The 21,203-nt window shown below is 47.9% G+C and overlaps 1 protein-coding gene across 3 annotated transcripts in view; it reads left to right on the forward strand.

Annotated features, from left to right (window-relative positions):
• Positions 1 to 13,550: 13,550 nt before the first annotated feature.
• LOC139228999 (uncharacterized) overlaps positions 13,551 to 21,203 on the forward strand; it is a 132,812-nt gene continuing 125,159 nt past the window's right edge. For all 3 annotated transcript variants that reach the window (XR_011587653.1, XR_011587656.1, XM_070860665.1), the window contains exon 1: positions 13,551 to 13,653. The gene's annotated coding sequence lies outside the window, so the exon portion shown is untranslated. The remainder of the gene's footprint in view (positions 13,654 to 21,203) is intronic.

The raw sequence follows: 21,203 nt of genomic DNA on the forward strand, positions 1-21,203 counted from the left end.
TAATGGGTGACTTTAATATGCACATAGATTGGGCTAGCCAAACTGGAAGCAATACGGTGGAGGAGGATTTCCTGGCGTGCATAAGGGATGGTTTTCTAGACCAATATGTCGAGGAACCAACTAGGGGGGAGGCCATCTTAGACTGGGTGTTGTGTAATGAGAGAGGATTAATTAACAATCTCATTGTACGAGGCCTCTTGGGGAAGAGTGACCATAATATGGTGGAATTCTGCATTAGGATGGAGAATGAAACAGTTAATTCAGAGACCATGGTCCAGAACTTAAAGAAGGGTAACTTTGAAGGTATGAGGCGTGAATTGGCTCAGTTACATTGGCGAATGATACTTAAGGGGTTGACTGTGGATGGGCAATGGCAGACATTTAGAGACCGCATGGATGAATTACAACAATTGTACATTCCTGTCTGGCATAAAAATAAAAAAGGGAAGGTGGCTCAACCGTGGCTATCTAGGGAAATCAGGGATAGTATTAAAGCCAAGGAAGTGGCATACAAATTGGCCAGAAATAGCAGCGAACCTGGGGACTGGGAGAAATTTAGAACTCAGCAGAGGAGGACAAAGGGTTTGATTAGGGCAGGGAAAATGGAGTACGAGAAGAAGCTTGCAGGGAACATTAAGGCGGATTGCAAAAGTTTCTATAGGTATGTAAAGAGAAAAAGGTTAGTAAAGACAAACGGAGGTCCCCTGCAGTCAGAATCAGGGGAAGTCATAACGGGGAACAAAGAAATGGCAGACCAATTGAACAAGTACTTTGGTTCAGTATTCACTAAGGAGGACACAAACAACCTTCCGGATATAAAAGGAGTCAGAGGGTCTAGTAAGGAGGAGGAACTGAGGGAAATCTTTATTAGTCGGGAAATTGTGTTGGGGAAATTGATGGGATTGAAGGCCGATAAATCCCCAGGGCCTGATGGACTGCATCCCAGAGTACTTAAGGAGGTGGCCTTGGAAATAGCGGATGCATTGACAGTCATTTTCCAACATTCCATTGACTCTGGATCAGTTCCTATGGAGTGGAGGGTAGCCAATGTAACCCCACTTTTTAAAAAAGGAGGGAGAGAGAAAGCAGGGAATTATAGACTGGTCAGCCTGACCTCAGTAGTGGGTAAAATGATGGAATCAATTATTAAGGATGTCATAGCAGCGCATTTGGAAAATGGTGACATGATAGGTCCAAGTCAGCATGGATTTGTGAAAGGGAGATCATGCTTGACAAATCTTCTGGAATTTTTTGAGGATGTTTCCAGTAAAGTGGACAAAGGAGAACCAGTTGATGTGGTATATTTGGACTTTCAGAAGGCTTTCGACAAGATCCCACACAAGAGATTAATGTGCAAAGTTAAAGCACATGGGATTGGAGGTAGTGTGCTGACGTGGATTGAGAACTGGTTGTCAGACAGGAAGCAAAGAGCAGGAGTAAATGGGTACTTTTCAGAATGGCAGGCAGTGACTAGTGGGATACCGCAAGGTTCTGTGCTGGGGCCCCAGCTGTTTACATTGTACATTAATGATTTAGACAAGTGGATTAAATGTAGTATCTCCAAATTTGCGGATGATTGGCTTAAGTCTGAGCCATAAAACAACCACAAATCAGAACTGAACAGGTATGAAATCTACTAATGAACAAGTAATCAGTAAGAATAGAAACAACCAATCAGTAGTCAGCATTTGGCTTGCAAGGCATGGGGAACCAAACCAATTAAAACATTTCAAAAAACCCATAACACGATCTTTCCATTATTTGTCTTTCTGCCCCTTTTACAAGACACAGAACAGATTTGGGGGTCTGTTTATATTTCCCACTGGATGTGTTCACCTGTAATATGTAACAATGTAATATTTATTTCAATAAGGACAAACACTGTGGACAATCGAGGCCAATTCACCTTTGAACCTGACTGGCATGAATTGTCTCTGGGTTGGGTTTCAACTTCTGGGCTGCAACCTCACTGAAACTTCCAGTCAGGAAGTATTTCGAGTCAGGGATCGGGTCACGCTGGGGGTCGGGTCGGGGTTCGGGCTGGGGGTCAGGTCGGGTCGGGCTTGGGGTCGGGACAGGCTGGAGGTCGGGTCGGGGGTCGGGCTGGGGGTCAGGTCGGGTCGGGCTTGGGGTCGGGTCAGGCTGGGAGTCGGGTCGGGTCAGGCTGGGAGTCGGGTCAGGTCAGGCTGGGGGTCAGGTCGGGTCGGGCTGGGGGTCGGGTTGGGTCAGGCTGGGGGTCAGGTCGGGCTGGGGGTCAAACTGGGGATCGGGTCACGTTAGGTTTGGTCGGGGGTCGGGTCGGGTCAGGCTGAGTGTCGGGTCGGGTCAAATCTTCTGCTGGGCTTTTGCAAAATATTTCAAAATAATTTCCCAGTTTGTTGTCAATGTAATCTGCTATTATTGTAACCATTGCTCTCTGAGACTAGAGAGTAAAATATAGCCGCAATAATTTTCTTAATAAATGTTCCTTTCAGCTTGGGCCCTTTCCCAAATTCACACTTCTGCGATGGAATCTTCGCAGCCCTGTGAGGTGAGATTGAGAGCAGGGCGGGTTCCCACTCTGATCCTGCCTCCTTGTCAGTTTCCAAAGTGTTGTGTCTGGCTGAGACTGACAGATCCGGTACGAAGTGGTGGGCCAGCCAATTAAAATCATTAAAAGCTTGTTAAAAGGTAGTTAAGCAGGATTTTACCATGAACTTACCATTTTACCAGTTTCCCGGAGCGCGGTTATCACGTCAGATAAGGAGGTCGGGTGTTGTGTCAGCACTGAATGATTCATTAACCTGATACCTGCAGATGGTCTACGAAAGCTCACATTTTATAGGTCTTCACTTTCCAAAGTTAGAAGCAGTTGCTTACCACATTCAGAAGATGGTCATCAAAATCCACAGTGAGGCCATGGACAATGTGGACCATTTTCCATACCTCAGGAGCCTACTATCAGCAAAGGCAGATATCGATGATGAGGTCCAACACCGCCTCCAGTGTGTCAGCACAGCCTTTGGTCACCTGAGGAAGAGAGTATTTGAAGACCAGGACCTCAAATCTGGCACCAAGCTCATGGTCTACAGGGCAGTAGTGATACCCGCCCTCCAGTGTGGCTCAGAGATGTGGACCACATAGAGCAGGCACCTCAAAGCACCGGAGAAATACCACCAACCTCCGCATTATGTTTTACCTTTCACTCAAACTCATTAATTTGCTTTCAAAGGTACACACAAATCTGTCCAAGAATGCAAAGTGGTGAAAATAAAGATTTAAATGATTGACAATACATCAACAGAAACTTTAGCCAAACATCCGCTAAACCCTTGTGTGTTGTTTGTTTGAATGTTTGGCCAAGGATGAGGGTGAGTGGGAGGGGTGGCTAGTGAGATGGGGAAATGATAATGTTGATAGATAGAGAGAGAGATGGATGGATGGGTGGAGGTGCAAGATTAATTGGTTTGAGTAAGGATGTGCAGGAGTAGGGTAGGGAAGGCAGAGTGATGGGAATGTGATGAGAGACATAGCAGGATGAGGTTGAGTGCGGCTTTGCAGGAATGGTTCGTGATCCACTGAGATCATTGAAAGGTTTGTACCACTGCAGCCTGGTCCTCCTGGTGATGTCCCTGCTTGTGCCCTCCTGTGCAGTGTGCACCCAGGCTGCGTTGGACTCCTGGGGAAGTCTCTTCCGTCCATTGGAAGGGAAGAGAACCTCCTTGCATGCTGTGACTCCCTCCATAAGCATCAGGAGGGAGTGATGGGAGAGCCTGGGTGCAGCTCTGTTCCTCTGTGCTGATGGTCAGTGTGTGCAGCACCTCAATGCTGTAGAACACTGACAGCACAACTGTCAAAATGAATGTGGCTATGGCCCCTTTAAAGAAACTGGTTGATGACGCGTCATCAAATGACCTCATCAGACCGGCTTCCTTTTAATTGGCCGGGAACTTCACAGGGCGGGCTTAACAAGCCCAATCAACGGAAGATTGTTGACACAGCGAACTGGAGGAGGAGCACCCCGGACATGCCACAGTTGGCGAGATAGTGGCCCTGGTGTGGCATCTCAGCCACTGGGAGTAGCATTCGGACACTCACCCCAGGCCGTTGGCTGATGCTCAGCTGTAACACGTTTCCCTCTGAGTCAGGAGGTTGTTAGAAGGGGAGGCAAGAAGTGATTATAGAGACAACGGTGATTTCAATCGGTTTTCGATAAGCTGTCATAGTTTCTACGTTTGGACACAAAGGAGATGACCATCACCTAGGGAATCCAAATTACTCAAATAAAACATTGCGTATGAAACACAACACCCCCATCTGCTCACAAACACAGACTTTTCATTGTTTAATCAAAGGCCAATATTCACAGTAACCCAGTAGATCTCCTGAGATATTCATTAAGCAGTTATATTTTCAGCTTAATTGGCGATGAGGCAGTTTCGGGAATATACTTGCATCCACATAGACAACATACGCTGAATGCGCTACATTTGATTACAACCAATACATTATCAACACTCAATCCTCCTGTGGCAATAGAGCCAGTGAGAGCGAGAAACCAAGTGATTTACATTTAGCGGGATATTAGCCGTGCAGAAGTTTGTTGAATAATACATTAATTGTGACAATAATTTAGATTTTTAAGGTTTGTCCTAATTGAAGCAAATCTTGCCTTGTTACCTGTTACATTTTGCAGGAGGGTGTACAGGTCTATGGAGGAATATACGTTTCAGCCTTTTTTTGTTAAATCAGAAACCTCCTCAGCACCATGGGATTGTATTTCCAATTCACTCAATTCCTAATGTTTAGGACCACAATTGTTAAATTTATGGTAGTCTTATGAAATGTAGTTTGTTCACGGAGGATGTGATTAACATTGCCACAAGGAATGATAGGTGATCCTCAATATCTCTCTACAACTAAATCCCATCTTAATCGAGCAGAAAACAAGAAATCAGCGGCAACAGTCATTAATCCAACTCAGGAGTCCGGGTCTTTCCAAATTACAAGCTTGTCACTCAACTTTTGAAATGAGTGGTGATGTATGAGGTTTAATCACTCTGGTTATGGTTGGGAGGTTTAGCATTAATTAACCTTGCTGTTTTTGTGTGTGTCGGCGATGCTGTATTCTTCCTAGAATTCTAATTAAGGCTCCTGAAAGCCTAAAGCTTTCCTCTTGCAAACACAAATCAGTCTTTACCCAGCAGGAAGAAACTCAATAAAAGTTTTACAATTAAAAGTCTTTGACAAGTATATAGAGTTGACTTCATAAAGAACCGTCTGATAAACATTCTGTCCAGTAAGTTAGATTCAGCAAAGACATGCATCAGATTTTTAAACTTTTTTTTTGCAGGTTTGCATTTCCAGCAGTATTTTTTCCAGATATTTCTGCATCACATTGCTAATCTATACGTATTTTATATATTTAAACATTATATTAGCAAATTTCCCAGCTTGTTACAGGGTGAGTGAGATGAAACAACATTTTATAACAATTCGGAGTGTTATCGATAACATTTTAGAGGAAATACACAGGATATACGGCCCAGAAACAGGCCATTCGGCCCAACCAGTCCCGACCGGTGTTTATGCTCCACTCGAGCCTCCTCCCGTCTTTCTTCATCTAAATCTATCAGCATAACCCTCTATTCCCTTCTCCCCCTTGGATTGTCCAGCCTCCCCTTAAATACATCGATACTATTCGCTTCAACCCTTCCCTGTGGCAGCGAGTTCCACATTCTCACCACTCTCTGGGTAAAGAAGTTTCTCCTGAATTCCTGATTGTATTTCTGTTTTGAAAAACAGCAGCTAATAAGCTGAATTTGTGTTATTTGGGCACAGTTTACCACACGGCCCTTGTGGCAAGTCTTGACTTTCACAACGACAGATGTAATTACTACGCACATAGGTCTTGGTTCAGTAACCACATTAAAGCCGACGAGAACATTTAATTAAAGCAATTAAAACACAAAGTTAGACCAAAAGATTTGTTTCAGGACATTCCTTTTGAGGATCAACCAAAGCCGCAAAGGATGGTTTCTGGTTTACAAACAATTGGCGATTGTATCGCACGTTAAACACCATAATTCACAAAATAAACAATCGCAGAGCACTTTAACACAAGTAACATTGACAAAAGATGTCCTTACATTCCTTGTTTAGTCTCCCCCCCCCCCCCGCCCCAATGCAATCCCTTCCCTCTGATGTGTATAACGTTTGTACAGAGCATTGAGCACCGAGAGAGGCGCTTTTGGCAGGACCGGGAGGCCAACAGCTAAAGGAAATACTGGAAACACTGTTTCCATGGTGACTGCTGGCAAAATAAAACTATAAACACCAGGAATCTGCACGTCAGGCCAACCTCAACCAAATAAACATGTTGAGCACTGTTCCCGTGAACAGCCCATGGACAAGGCCAGCGGATAAATACTCTGCTGTTGCTGCTGGTCAGTGGAACCGCCTGAAGGCCGAGGACAAATTAAAATACCCGTCTTCGCCGGAGAACCTTCAAATAGATTTATGGACAGTACTCACCGCTCAGGGCTGGGTAGCGTCGGGGTGGGCTGCAGGAACAGTGCGACTCGAGCTGGGAGACAATAACCGAATTGGGAGCATCGGAGAGCAGGTGAGAAGAATGACAGAAACTGTACTTCACTGAAACAGGCCATTGGGCCCAACAGGTCGGTGCCAGGGTTTATGCTCCACACCAACCCCCTCCCACCCCTCTCCATCTCACCCCATCACCATATCCCTCTATCCCTTTCTCCCTCATGTGTTTATCCAGCTTCCCCTTAAATGCATCTGGAAGGTGCCTGTGTGTGTTCTTTTAACGTGGGGTGGTCGTTGCACAGCACACGGGCTTAGCTGAGCGAGGTCTTGATCCAGTGGCAAGGGGGCACTGCTGTATGGGCCTATGCCTACAGCGAGATGTTGGCCACAGGCTCGGCGCTGGGTGGGCCCTTGGTGGTAGGTGATCCAAGGCTTGATTAGGGGCAGGCATTGGGAGGGTCAGTGGCCCCCTGGGGTTCAGAGTGGAAGGTCAGGGGGGGTCACAGCCATGGTACTCATCACGTGCTGGAGGAGGAGAAGGTCACCGGTGGGGAAGGAGCGCTCCAGTTGTCGCTGAAGGAGGAGGGGAGGCCAACCACCGTTGTAGGAGGAGGAGGACCCGGTCGCCGTTGAGGAGGAGGGCACCTGTCACCATGGAAGGTCCACCTGCCGCTGCTGGAGCTGTTCTGATCGCCGCTGGAGGAGTGATGGATGCCTGGTCACCAGGTCCAGATCGTCACCGCAGGAGGCCCGAGTGAGCACCTTGAGTCTCGTCGCCGAGAGTGTGCAGGAATCAAGCTCTGGCAGCGTAAAGAGCGTGCGGCAAACCAGTCCCACCCTCCCTTACCCTCAATGACTGTCTGTCCCACCTGTGACAGGGACTGGAATTCTTGTATTGGACTGTTCAGCCAACGAAGGACTCATTTTAAGAGTGGAAGCAAGTCTTCCTCAATTCCGAGGGACTGCCCATGATGATGATGAAATGCATCGATACTATTCACCTCAACCATCCCCTGTGGCAGAGAGTTTCACATTCTCACCACTCTCTGGGTAAAGAAGTTTCTCCTGAATTCCCCATTGGATTTATTGGAGACTGTCTGATATTGATGGCCCCTAGTTTTGGTCTGCCCCGCAAGTGGAAACATCATCTTTATGTCGACCCGATCAAACACATCTATGAAAAGTAGACCCAACCAATTCGAAATAAGATTAGTAGTAGACTTAGACAAGCAAGAGCAATGCCACACAAACCCAGCAACAGGAGGAAAAAGCAAGACAAACTGTGCAGATATGGCCAAAATAATCATAAATAGCGAACAGCATACTGAGGGAGTGCCGCACTGTCCGAGGGGCAGTACTGAGGGAGTGCCGCACTGTCCGAGGGGCAGTACTGAGGGAGTGCCGCACTGTCCGAGGGGCAGTACTGAGGGAGTGTCGCACTGTCGGAGGGGCAATACTGAGGGAGTGCCGCACTGTCCGAGGGGCAGTACTGAGGGAGTGCCGCACTGTCCGAGGGGCAGTACTGAGGGAGTGCTGCACTGTCAGAGGGGCAATACTGAGGGAGTGCCGCACTGTCCGAGGGGCAGTGCTGAGGGAGTGCCGCACTGTCCGAGGGGCAGTACTGAGGGAGTGCCGCACTGTCCGAGGAGCAATACTGAGGGAGTGCTGCACTGTCGGAGGGGCAGTACTGAGGGAGTGCTGCACTGTCCGAGGGGCAGTGCTGAGGGAGTGCCGCACTGTCGGAGGGGCAATACTGAGGGAGTGCCGCACTGTCCGAGGGGCAGTACTGAGGGAGTGCTGCACTGTCCGAGGGGCAGTGCTGAGGGAGTGCCGCACTGTCCGAGGGGCAGTACTGAGGGAGTGCCGCACTGTCCGAGGAGCAATACTGAGGGAGTGCCGCACTGTCGGAGGGGCAGTACTGAGGGAGTGCCGCACTGTCCGAGGGGCAGTACTGAGGGAGTGCCGCACTGTCCGAGGGGCAGTACTGAGGGAGTGCTGCACTGTCGGAGGGGCAGTACTGAGGGAGTGCCGCACTGTCCGAGGGGCAATGCTGAGGGAGTGCCGCACTGTCCGAGGGGCAGTACTGAGGGAGTGCCGCACTGTCCGAGGGGCAGTACTGAGGGAGTGCTGCACTGTCCGAGGGGCAGTGCTGAGGGAGTGCCGCACTGTCCGAGGGGCAGTACTGAGGGAGTGCCGCACTGTCCGAGGAGCAATACTGAGGGAGTGCCGCACTGTCGGAGGGGCAGTACTGAGGGAGTGCCGCACTGTCAGAGGGGCAGTACTGAGGGAGTGCCGCACTGTCCGAGGGGCAGTACTGAGGGAGTGCTGCACTGTCGGAGGGGCAGTACTGATAGAGCGCCGCACTGTCCGAGGGGCAGTACTGAGGGAGTGCTGCACTGTCCGAGGGGCAGTGCTGAGGGAGTGCCGCACTGTCCGAGGGGCAGTGCTGAGGGAGTGCTGCACTGTCCGAGGGGCAGTACTGAGGGAGTGCCGCACTGTCCGAGGAGCAGCACTGAGGGAGTGCCGCACTGTCGGAGGGGCAGTACTGAGGGAGTGCCGCACTGTCGGAGGGGCAGTACTGAGGGAGTGCCGCACTGTCCGAGGGGCAGTACTGATAGAGCGCCGCACTGTTGGAGGGGCGGTGCTGAGGGAGCGCCGCACTGTCGGAGGGGCAGTACTGAGGGAGTGCCGCACTGTCGGAGGGGCAGTACTGAGGGAGCGCCGCACTGTCCGAGGGGCAGTACTGAGGGAGTGCTGCACTGTCTGAGGGGCAGTACTGAGGGAGCGCCACACTGTCGGAGTGGCAGTACTGAGGGAGTGCCATACTGCGTGGTCGGAGGGGCAGTACTGAAGGAGTGCTGTACTGTCAGAGGGGCAGTACTGAGGGAGCGCTGCACTGTCAGAGGGGCAGTACTGAGGGAGTGCCGCACTGTCAGAGGTGCAGTACTGAGGGAGCGCCGCACTGTCCGAGGGGCAGTACTGAGGGAGTGCTGCACTGTCGGAGGGGCAGTACTGAGGGAGTGCCGCACTGTCCGAGGGGCAGTACTGAGGGAGCGCCGCACTGTCCGAGGGGCAGTACTGAGGGAGCGCCGCACTGTCCGAGGGGCAGTACTGAGGGAGTGCTGCACTGTCGGAGGGGCAGTACTGAGGGAGTGCCGCACTGTCGGAGGGGCAGTACTGAGGGAGTGCCGCACTGTCTGAGGGGCAGTACTGAGGGAGCGCCACACTGTCGGAGTGGCAGTACTGAGGGAGTGCCATACTGCGTGGTCGGAGGGGCAGTACTGAAGGAGTGCTGTACTGTCGGAGGAGCAGTACTGAGGGAGCGCCGCACTGTCGGAGGAGCAGTACTGAGGGAGTGCTGCACTGTTGGAGGGGCAGTACTGAGGGAGCGCCATACTGTGCTGTTGGAGGGGCAGTACTGAGGGAGCGCCACACTGTCGGAGGGGCAGTACTGAGGGAGTGCTGCACTGTTGGAGGGGCAGTACTGAAGGAGCGCCATACAGCGCTGTCGGAGGGGCAGTACTGAGGGAGCACTGCACTGTTGGAGGGGCAGTACTGAGGGAGTGCTGCCTGTCGGAGGGACAGTACTGAGGGAGTGCCGCACTGTCGGAGGGGCAGTACTGAGGGAGTGCTGCACTGTCGGAGGGACAGTACTGAGGGAGTGCCGCACTGTCGGAGGGGCAGTACTGAGGGAGTGCTGCACTGTCGGAGGGGCAGTACTGAGGGAGTGCTGCACTGTCGGAGGGGCAGTACTGAGGAAGCACCGCACTGTTGGAGGGGCAGTACTGAGGGAGTGCTGCACTGTCGGAGGGGCAGTACTGAAGAAGCGCCGCACTGTTGGAGGGGCAGTACTGAGGGAGCACTGCACTGTTGGAGGTGCCGTCTTTCAGCTGAGACGTTTAACTGAAGCCCTATGAGACTGATGCAAAAGATTGTATGCCACCATTTGAAGAAGAGATGGGGAATTTTCCAGGTGTCTGGCCATCATTTAGCCCTCATCCAACATCACTAAAACAGATTTAATCAAATATATATTTGCACACAATACTAGTTTTCCTCTCTACCTAAACACAGGGATAATATCATGGAATTTGGCACATCAATAAATCACTTCACTAACCTCTGCACAGAGCTCTGCAAAATAAAACCTTCTGTGTCCTTTCAGCGAGCATATTGCTTCCTCAGCATTTAAATCATTTTTGCTTTCAATCCGCTTCTCACAGAGATTGTCGCTTCGTTACTGCAGCTGTTCCTGGAGCAAGTCTTCATTTATTTCCTCTTAGCTGCTCCCGCTGTCTGATTTCTTTTTTTCCTCTCTGCCCATTCACCATTTATTTCCCAGGAGCTGTTTACATGGTATTTATTTGTTTTTAGCCGATCCATGAGGAGTTTCATGTCATCACAGAATATTCCAGCACAGAAACAGGCCGTTCAGCCCGTCGAGTCTGTGCCACTTTTCTCCATACTGACACCGAGTTTAATTCCACTTTCCTGCTCGATCACTATGGCCTTTCATACTTCACTGAGTTGGTGGCGGATGGCATGCTGCGGGATGGATTCGAGTCAAAGGCAGAGTCTCGATTGAGGAGATCTTCAAAGTGCTCCTTCCATCGGGCCCTGACAGCTTCAGTGTCCTTGATGAGTGTTTCCCCATTCTTGGCCAGCAGTGGGGTGTGGCCTTGGGAGTTTGGACCGTAGGTGGCCTTGACTGCAATGAAGAATCCTCATATATCGTGGCTGTCGGCCAGTTGTTGTATCTCCTGTGCTTTCTCCATCCACCACCTGTTCTTTAGGTCCCGGGTTTTTTGTTGGACCTGAGCCTTGAGCCGTCTGTAATGTTGTTTTGCAGTTCCCGAGTTGTGTTGTTGCTTGAGGCTCAGAAATGCTTTGCGTTTGCGATCTATTAGTTCTTCGATCTCCTGATCATTCTCATCAAACCAGTCCTGATGTTTTCTGGTTGAGTGACAAGTGACAGGCACTGGTTATAAAGACCTGGAGGGCAGACCATGCGCTGTGGGCATTCAGCATCTCAGGGTAATCAAGGCATGCCAGATTGGCTGTGAGGCACTGGCTGTACAGGGCTCTTATAGCTGGGTCTCTAAGTGCCCCAGCATTAACTTTTTTGGGGGAACTGCTTCTGCTGTTCCCTCTGCTTTGGGGCAATGTTAATGTTGGTGATGGATCAGTACGCGGCTGACACCTGTGTCTGCGCACATTCAGAGGCTGAACTCCAGGATATAGTCAATGTATTCACTGAGGCATATGAAAGCATGGGCCTTACGCTTAACATCCCTAAGACAAAGGTCTTCCACCAGCCTGTCATCGCCACACAGCACTGCCCCCCAGTCATCAAGATCCACGGCACGACCCTGGACAACGTGGACCATTTCCCATATCTCGGGAGCCTCTTATCAACAAAGGCAGACATTGATGTGGAGATTCAGCATCGCCTCCAGTGCGCCAGCGCAGCCTTCAGCCGTCTGAGGAAAAGAGTGTTTGAAGACTAGGCCCTGAAATCTACCACCAAGCTCATGGTCTACAGGGCTGTAGTAATACCCGCCCTCCTGTATGGATCTAAGGCATGGACAATGTATAGAAGGCACCTCAAGTCGCTGGAGATATATCACCAACGATGTCTCCGCAAGATCCTGCAAATCCCCTGGGAGGACAGGCGCACCAACATCAGTGTCCTCGACCAGGCTAACATCCCCAGTATTGAAGCACTGACCACACTCGATCAGCTTCGCTGGGCAGGCCACATAGTTCGCATGCCAGATACGAGACTCCCTAAGCAAATATTTTATGCGGAGCTCCTTCATGGTAAACGAGCCAAAGGAGGACAGCGGAAACGTTATAAGGACACCCTCAAAGTATCCCTGGTAAAGTGCAACATCACCACTGACACCTGGGAGACCCTGGCCGAAGACCGCCCCAGGTGGAGAAAGTACATCCGGGAGGGCGTCGAGCTCTTCGAGTCCCAACGCAAAGAGCATGAAGAGGCCAAACGCAGGTAGCGGAAGGAGCGTGCAGCAAACCAGCCCCATCGACCCCTTCCCTCGACGAATATCTGTCCCACCTGTAACAGGATCTGTGGCTCTCGTATCGGACTGTTCAGCCATCAAAGAACTCACTTTGGGAGTGGAAGCAAGTCCTCCTCGATTCTGAGGGACTGCCTATGATGATTATGATGATTATGATACTTCTCAAACTATATCATTTTCTTTTCAAAAGAATTAATGCACTCTACACAACAATGATTTGTGGCTGAGAATTCCACATTGTGTGCAAACAATAGGTCACTATTTATTCTAACATAACCCTTCCTCATCTGAGAATTCCTCATTTTCACCACTTTCAGTGTAATCCCTAAAGTGATTGTCATTAGTTTGTGCTCGCCCATTACCCTGTCAGCTGACAGTGCAACACTGTCACTATTTATCCTAACAGAACCGCCATTCCTTAATCTTCTCAGCTTCATGAAATAAATGCTAACTTCTCAATTTCTCTTCACAGCTGTGACTCCTCACCACCTTTGTTTATCATCCACGGGATGTGGACGTTGCTGGAAAGGCCAGCATTTATTGCTCATCCCTGCTCCCAGGTTTGAAAACAAGTTGACGACTGAACTCCTCAGATACATGGGTTTCCTGCTCGAAATGTGACTTTGATACTGTTACACATCCCCTTAACACCCGGCAAAGAGCGTATAAATATGCACATTCAAGAGGCAGGAACATCATTAAGCAGATTGTAGAAATATGGCAACATAAAATGGGAATACCACCGAGAGTAAGGTTAAGGTGCCTTGATTATAAAATGAATTACCAATTGAAATTGGATTAGTCATGCTTCCTTAACATGGCCAGTAACTAGAATATAATCAGCAGGGTACAGACAAAATGTAATCCAGGAAATGGGACAGATTGTAACTAGAATAACCCAATCACCAGGGCACAGACACATGTGTAGTCAGAGAGATGGAACAGATTATCGCAGAGTATAAACCAGGAAGGGAAATCCCACAGAAGCAGCGAGAACCTAGGAGCAACACTCAAGAAGCAGGAACCTTAGGCCAGGGGCTCAAAGCAGGACACCAGAGGCGGAGAGGGATCACCTCTGTTAAAGGTAATACCAGCACAAGTAGTGAGGCTTATATGCTATTGTTTGTACTTTATTTCTACTTTGAGAAATCGTTTGAACTTTAATTCTACTTTAGGAAATAAAGTTTGTTCAGCTGAAACATAATGTTTGTCGACGACTTTCTTTATATATTCGAAGTCCCACCAAATTGTTGCGACTGTAGTGACTAAATTCCTACTATGTAAACTGTCGACAGACCTACAGTGCGTGTTGGGCAACACAGATACTGAACAAGCTCATGTTAGTTCCACGCTGGGGCTGGACTATATAATTCTACTGAGAGAGCTGAAAGAATGGGAGTGGTGTGCTGCTATGGAAAAGGACAAGCATTTGTTTCTAGAAGATGGGCAGCTACAAGATGATAACCAGCAGCCATTGCAGGAAGGGAGTTGAGTCTGCTGCTACGGTTCATTGGGTTATTTGTTTCTTTTATGAACAACCATTTCTCAGAAGTGCTTTTTATAGAAAGAAAGACGTGCATTTATATCGCGCCTTTCACGACCACCAGACATCTCAAGGCGCTTTACAGCCATTAAAATACTTTTGGAGTGTAGTCACTGTTGTAATGTGGGAAACACGACAGCCAATTTACGCACAGCAAGCTCCCACAAACAACAATGTGATAATGACCGGATAAACTGTTTTTGTTATGTTGATTGAGGGATAAATACTGGCCAGGACACTAGGAAGAACTCCCCTGCTCTTCGTCAAAATGCCATGGATCTTTTAGGTCTACCTGAGAGAGCAGACGGGTCCTCGGTTTAACGTCTCATCCAAAAGACAGCACCTCCATCAGCGTGGCGCTCCCTCAGCACTGCACTGGAGTGACAGCCGAGATTTATGTGCTCAAGGCCCTAGAGTGGGACTTGAACCCATAACCGTCTGACCCAGAGGCGAGTGTGCTGCCCACTGAGCCACAGCTGAAACCATTTACTTCAAAAGCAAACATTGACTACAAAGTTTAAGATGATGCGTGAGATGTTTGTTGACAATAGTGATGGTGATTAATGTAATCTGCTGCAGTGCTTACCTCATGTGCTGCATTCCTTCCTGACGGACCTGCTTACCTTGATCCAGGTAATAGTGTCTCCCGATCTGGCCAGGTAACTGGCTTACTGTCATGGGCAGCTGCTGTCCTTTGTCATTTGTCCGGAGGTTGCTGCAGAGAAATGAATTGCAGCAGGACAAGGGGCCACTCACTTGTTCCTGAGCTTCTCGGCCTCGGCCCACTTTGGTCAGTACTGTGTTCCACCAAGTCATTGAGAGACTCCAGGGGGCTAATCGGAACCAACTGACATCAAACTCAATGAGCAGCCATTCCAGGAGGGCCGCGGTTTCTTACATTATCAGCATTTGCTAATTAAACAATGATGGGATAGGAGCACTCGTTATTAATCTGCTTCATGAGGTTCCTGCCCAGACAACATTGTTAAACAGAAAAGAGAACAAAATGTAAACAAGAAAGAAAATCATCCATCAGAACAATCTTGCTTCCTGTTGTACCCTGAGTGATGGATCCTGTATCAATGGTCCCGTGTAAGACAATTCTGTTTGAAGGAAACGTGAAATGCGTTACACATTAAGCGACAAAGCCGTACAATGCCCAGGCGCATCGCAGGAATTTGCAGCCCCCTGGAGCATCACTCCTTCTAGTTCAAGTATTGCTCACCACCGGAGATGAGGCCACCGAGGAGGATGAGGAGTGTATGGATAACCCTCAACCATGCTGCTCAATGCAGGGGGACCCGGGCACTCGAGGGTCAAATCTACCTGATGAAGTAGCGGGGCCAAGCGGCTTGCAGCAGGGCACACCGAGTGGTCCAGCGCCTACGCCAACTCCGTGGAGGTTGGTTCGGCGATGACAGACAGATGTCAACCTGGACATGGTCTCACTGTCGAGGGCGAGTGTCGACATCGGCCGAGAGCTCCACCAGGCGATGGGTGGGTTGACCAGCAAACACTGCTGCACTCTCAGCGCATCATTCGGAGGACATGGCACAGCTGATTGCGGCAATGCGGAGAACCGCCAATTCCGTCGATGCCATGTGGCAGACGATGGTCTCGGGATACGGCACTGCACCCCAAGGTGCTGCACCACCTATGCCAGCAGATGAGAGTCAGGAGGAAGCAGTTGCTTCTGACTCGGGAGATGGTTCTTCAGATACCTCTTCTCCAGGATCCCAAGATGTGACTCTGCCACTGTCACCCCCCCCCCGCACAGCAGCAGCACTCGAGGTTAATGCGGGTAGGGGCAGGGGCAACATTAGTGGTAAAGAGAGTGTTTAGATCAGGGAGGGTAGAGGCAGAGGGAATCACTGGTTCACCTTCGGAGAGAGGGGAGGCAGAAGAGGAGGAAGACCTCCGGGAGGACAATCACCCTGGCGATGAACCCATGCCCTCGCCCCCCGCCCCCCCCCCCCCACCCCCATGATAGTTACGCAACTGCAAGACTGTTGCATCAGCAGCTCATAAATGAACACTTTGCTTGAAGTTACATTGGTGACAGTTACGTTACATTACGTTTCATCCTTGCCTGGCCTGGCCAATGTTTGCAAGCCTTGTATTGGTGGTTAACCGTATGTTTGTAAAAGACACGGCACAACAATTGTAAGTTATGTAAAATTATTTTATAACTTAAGAATTAAAAAGACAGAGAAATACAAAAACACAAAAACCACCATTGCTGGAATATTTAACGCCCATTTTAATATTTTTATATTGTCTCTATTGACCCGAAATTGTTCTTTGTATCGATGCTTCAGGCAATTTATTGCTTTGCGATTGTGTTTCTTTCTTGGGTAGAAATTATGTTTTGAACCCAAGGCAACAGTTCTTGATATGGTTCCAATTTGATATTTGGAAAACAAAATATTAAAGTAATTTATCATACTGACGTGATAGATAAAATTATAACCTGGAGACCAGCTCATATAATTCTAGAATCCTAAACATTATCGCACAGCAGGGGGTCTTTGGCCCATTCTATCTGTTGCTGCAAGGTTTACAATCGGAGCTGCCTGTTGTAGTGCTATTTATGTGCTCCTTTCCACAACCCTTTTATATTCTTTCAAATCCTTCAACAATTCCCTTTTGAATTATATTAAAGTCTATGCTTCAAAAGCATTCCATGTTCTAATAACCCTTTGAGTGAATAAAAAATTCTAACTTTCCCTATTCTATGTCTAAGCCCCCGTATTACCAACTAGTGGAAACTATCTTTCATTAGTTACCCTTGAAAAACCTTTCATAGTTTTGAAGAGCTCCATGAGATCTCCTTACGTTCTGTTACAGTGAAAACAGCCATGATTTTTCATGCCATTCTTCAACTTTTCATTTCTGATATAATTCTGATGAATCTTTGCTGTGCCCTCTCCATGGCTCCAATGTCTGTCTGACAATGAGGTGGCCAGAATTGGACACAATACTATCAAAGGAAATCAGGAATAGTATTAAAACCAAGGAAGTGGCATACAAATTGGCCAGAAATAGCAGCGAACCCAGGACTGGGAGAAATTTAGAACTCAGCAGAGGAAGACAAATGGTTTGATTAGGGCAGGGAAAATAGAGTACGAGAGGAAGCTTGCAGGGAACATTAAGACGGACTGCAAAAGCTTCCATAGATATGTAAAGAGAAAAAGGTTAGTAAAGACAAACATAGGTCCCCTGCAGTCAGAATCAGGGAAAGTCTTAACGGGGAACAAAGAAATGGCAGACCAATTGAACAAGTACTTTGGTTCGGTATTCACTAAGGAGGACACAAACAACCTTCCGGATATAAAAGGGGTCAGAGGGTCTAGTAAGAAGGAGGAACTGAGGGAAATCCTTATTAGTCGGGAAATTGTGTTGGGGAAATTAATGGGATTGAAGGCCGATAAATCCCCAGGAACTGATGGACTGCATCCCAGAGTACTTAAGGAGGTGGCCTTGGAAATAGCGGATGCATTGACAGTCATTTTCCAACATTCCATAGACTCTGGATCAGTTCCTATGGAGTGGAGGGTAGCCAATGTAACCCCACTTTTTAAAAAAGGAGGGAGAGAGAAAACAGGGAATTATAGACCGATCAGCCTGACATCGGTAGTGGGTAAAATGATGGAATCAATTATTAAGGATGTCATAGCAGCACATTTGGAAAGAGGTGGCATGATAGGTCCAAGTCAGCATGGATTTGTAAAAGGGAAATAATGCTTGACAAATCTTCTGGAATTTTTTGAGGATGTTTCCAGTAGAGTGGACAAGGGAGAACCAGTTGATGTGGTGTATTTGGACTTTCAGAAGGCTTTCGACAAGGTCCCACACAAGAGATTAATGTGCAAAATTAAAGCACATGGGATTGGGGGTAGTGTGCTGATGTGGATTGAGAACTGGTTGGCAGACAGGAAGCAAAGAGTAGGAGTAAATGGGTACTTTTCAGAATGGCAGGCAGTGACTAGTGGGGTACTGTAAGGTTCTGTGCTGGGGCCCTAGTTGTTTACATTGTACATTAATGATTTAGACGAGGGGATTAAATGTAGTATCTCCAAATTTGCGGATGACACTAAGTTGGGTGGCAGTGTGAGCTGTGAGGAGGATGCTATGAGGCTGCAGAGTGACTTGGATAGGTTAGGTGAGTGGGCAAATGCATGGCAGATGAAGTATAATGTGGATAAATGTGAGGTTGTCCACTTTGGTGGTAAAAACAGAGAGACAGACTATTATCTGAATGGTGACAGATTAGGAAAAGGAGAGGTGCAACGAGACCTGGGTGTCATGGTACATCAGTCATTGAAGGTTGGCATGCAGGTACAGCAGGCGGTTAAGAAAGCAAATGGCATGTTGGCCTTCATAGCGAGGGGATTTGAGTACAGGGGCAGGGAGGTGTTACTACAGTTGTATAGGGTCTTGGTGAGGCCACACCTGGAGTATTGTGGACAGTTTTGGTCTCCTAACTTGAGGAAGGACATTCTTGCTATTGAGGGAGTGCAGCGAAGGTTCACCAGACTGATTCCTGGGATGGCGGGACTGACATATCAAGAAAGACTGGATCAACTGCGCTTGTATTCACTGGAGTTCAGAAGAATGAGAGGGAACCTCATAGAAACGTTTAAAATTCTGACGGGTTTAGACAGGTTAGATGCAGGAAGAATGTTCTCAATGTTGGGGAAGTCCAGAACCAGGGGTCACACTCTAAGGATAAGGGGTAAGCCATTTAGGACCGAGATTAAGAGAAACTTCTTCACCCAGAGAGTGGTGAACCTGTGGAATTCTCTACCACAGAAAGTTGTTGAGGCCAATTCACTAAATATATTCAAAAAGGAGTTAGATGTAATCCTTACTACTCGGGGGATCAAGGGGTATGGCGAGAAAGCAGGAATGGGGTACTGAAATTGCATGTTCAACCATGAACTCATTGAATGGCGGTGCAGGCTCGAAGGGCCGAATGGCCTACTCCTGCACCTATTTTCTATGTTTCTATGTTTCTAACTGTGGCCTAACCAACGTCTTGTACCAAATGCAACATCAATTTCTTCCTTTTATATTTAATGCCCCTATGTTATAAAACCCAGAATCCCATTTAACATTTCATGGCCAGTTCTACCTGCAGTCACACCTTTAAAGTGTCTGCATCCTTCGATCTCTCTGTCCTTTCAGTCTGTGGTTGCCTGAGAAGTTTAGCATTTGGTCCAAATTCCCAGGGAGTTCGGATTGATCTACCTCACCTTGCCTTTGCCAGCAGCATAAACTATTGCCTTTCCAGGAGGATGCCCCAGACCAGGAGAGCCCCGTCCTTTGCTCTACCCATTGCAGTAGGACCTACGGACCTTTGTCACTGAATGGAAAGGTTTTCTCCACATTTCTCCTTCCAGCCGTGACCAATTAGGCTGCACTTCCCTTTACTGCTCTTTTCCCCAAGTGTACTATTACACATGTCTCAGCATCTATCAGGTGCCTGCATGCTTCACTAACCATTCTCCTGCAATCTCATGCATTCCTCCCCACACTTTGCCACACTTCCTAATTTGACATCATCGGCCAACTTAATTTCGAACCTATGTCCAAATCATTTCTCGAAATGTAAAACAAAAAAGAGGCACTGGGAAATATCCCTTGGGAACATCATTATTCACCAAATTAAAGAGGCCATAAAAAGGCAAATGGGATTTGGGGATTTATGTAGGTGCATTGAATATTTTAAAAAAAGGAAGTGATACTGAATGTGTTATTTATCCCATTAACCTGACCATCCATTTGCCCTGACTGTTTTTTTCCCCCAGCCATCCGTCTATACATGTGGTTACAATCCCTTTAATGCCCTGCACCTCAATCTTCACCACAAGTCTCTTTATTCCAAGTGCCTCTAACATTTCTGTATATTATGTGTATACAGTCACTCCTATTAATTCCGGCATGTTTCTGCCATGATAATTAAGCTCCCATCAGCCAAGTATTGGCCTCTGTGTACAGAGTAAAAAGGTAAATTGTAACAGTGTCTCCAACCAGAACCTGCTGCAATTAAGGCCACACATTTGACTGGATTCAAACATCTTATCATGTTATATATCTGCATATATCCAGTCCCAGGCAAGACTAATGATCACACAGGGGGATGTTGCACAAATAAAAAAGAGAAGAAACGAGAATTTGCATTCTGAGTTCAAGTTAAAGACTAACAAAGACAAAGAACAATTTCATTATGCTTTAAATCTTTTTTCATTATAATAATTTTATGCCAACCCATTGAAAACAAAATACATTACAGGGAAAACAGCTCTGAGTGAATAGTCTTTGGATTTTCTCCTAATGCTCTCTCTTACACTGCATCTATTTCAGTAACACTCCTGTCTGAACGATAGAATTCATGAGAGCTACTGCAGATACTATTGTGAAGCAGTAACTCTTTAAATAGTCATTGAAACATCTTTAACTATTCCAGGACAACAGACAGTGAGCAAGAATTACAAATATTCAGGGTGGGGCCTGAAGATTTAGTCAGAGTTAAATTTTGAAAAGGGTTTGGAAATTGGGGAAAGCTGTAGCAAGGTGGTGTGGGCAGGAGTTCCACAGTGCAATGCGTACTTACTGAACTACTGATGGGGAGCTGTCCAGTTGGCCAAAGTCTGAAGAGCAGAAGGAACTCCGGGCTGAAGGAGGTTTTACAGCCAGGGTGGGGCAAGGCGACCATTTAGAGCTATGCAAATGAGTATAAGCTATTTGAAATCGATGGCCCAGATTTCTCAGTGAAAATCACAGCGAGGCTGCTAGCGCTCACCATTACTAAGGAGCAAATTGGACCGTGACCTCTGACACAAGCCAGTGCGCAGTTAAACACGGAAATCAGGAAGTTGCTGTCAGAAATACCCCGGCTCCTCCTCAAGCTGTATTACATAAGAACATAAGAAATAGGAGCAGGAGTAGGCCATACGGCCCCTCGAGCCTGCTCTGCCATTCGATAAGATTATGGCTGATCTGATCTTGGCCTCAACTCCACTTCCCTGCCCTCTCTCCATAACCTTGGACTCCTTTATCTTTCAGAAATCTGTCTATCTCCAGCTTAA

The sequence above is a fragment of the Pristiophorus japonicus genome, chromosome 18 (genome assembly GCF_044704955.1).
Source record: "Pristiophorus japonicus isolate sPriJap1 chromosome 18, sPriJap1.hap1, whole genome shotgun sequence".
Classification (NCBI taxonomy): domain Eukaryota; kingdom Metazoa; phylum Chordata; class Chondrichthyes; family Pristiophoridae; genus Pristiophorus; species Pristiophorus japonicus.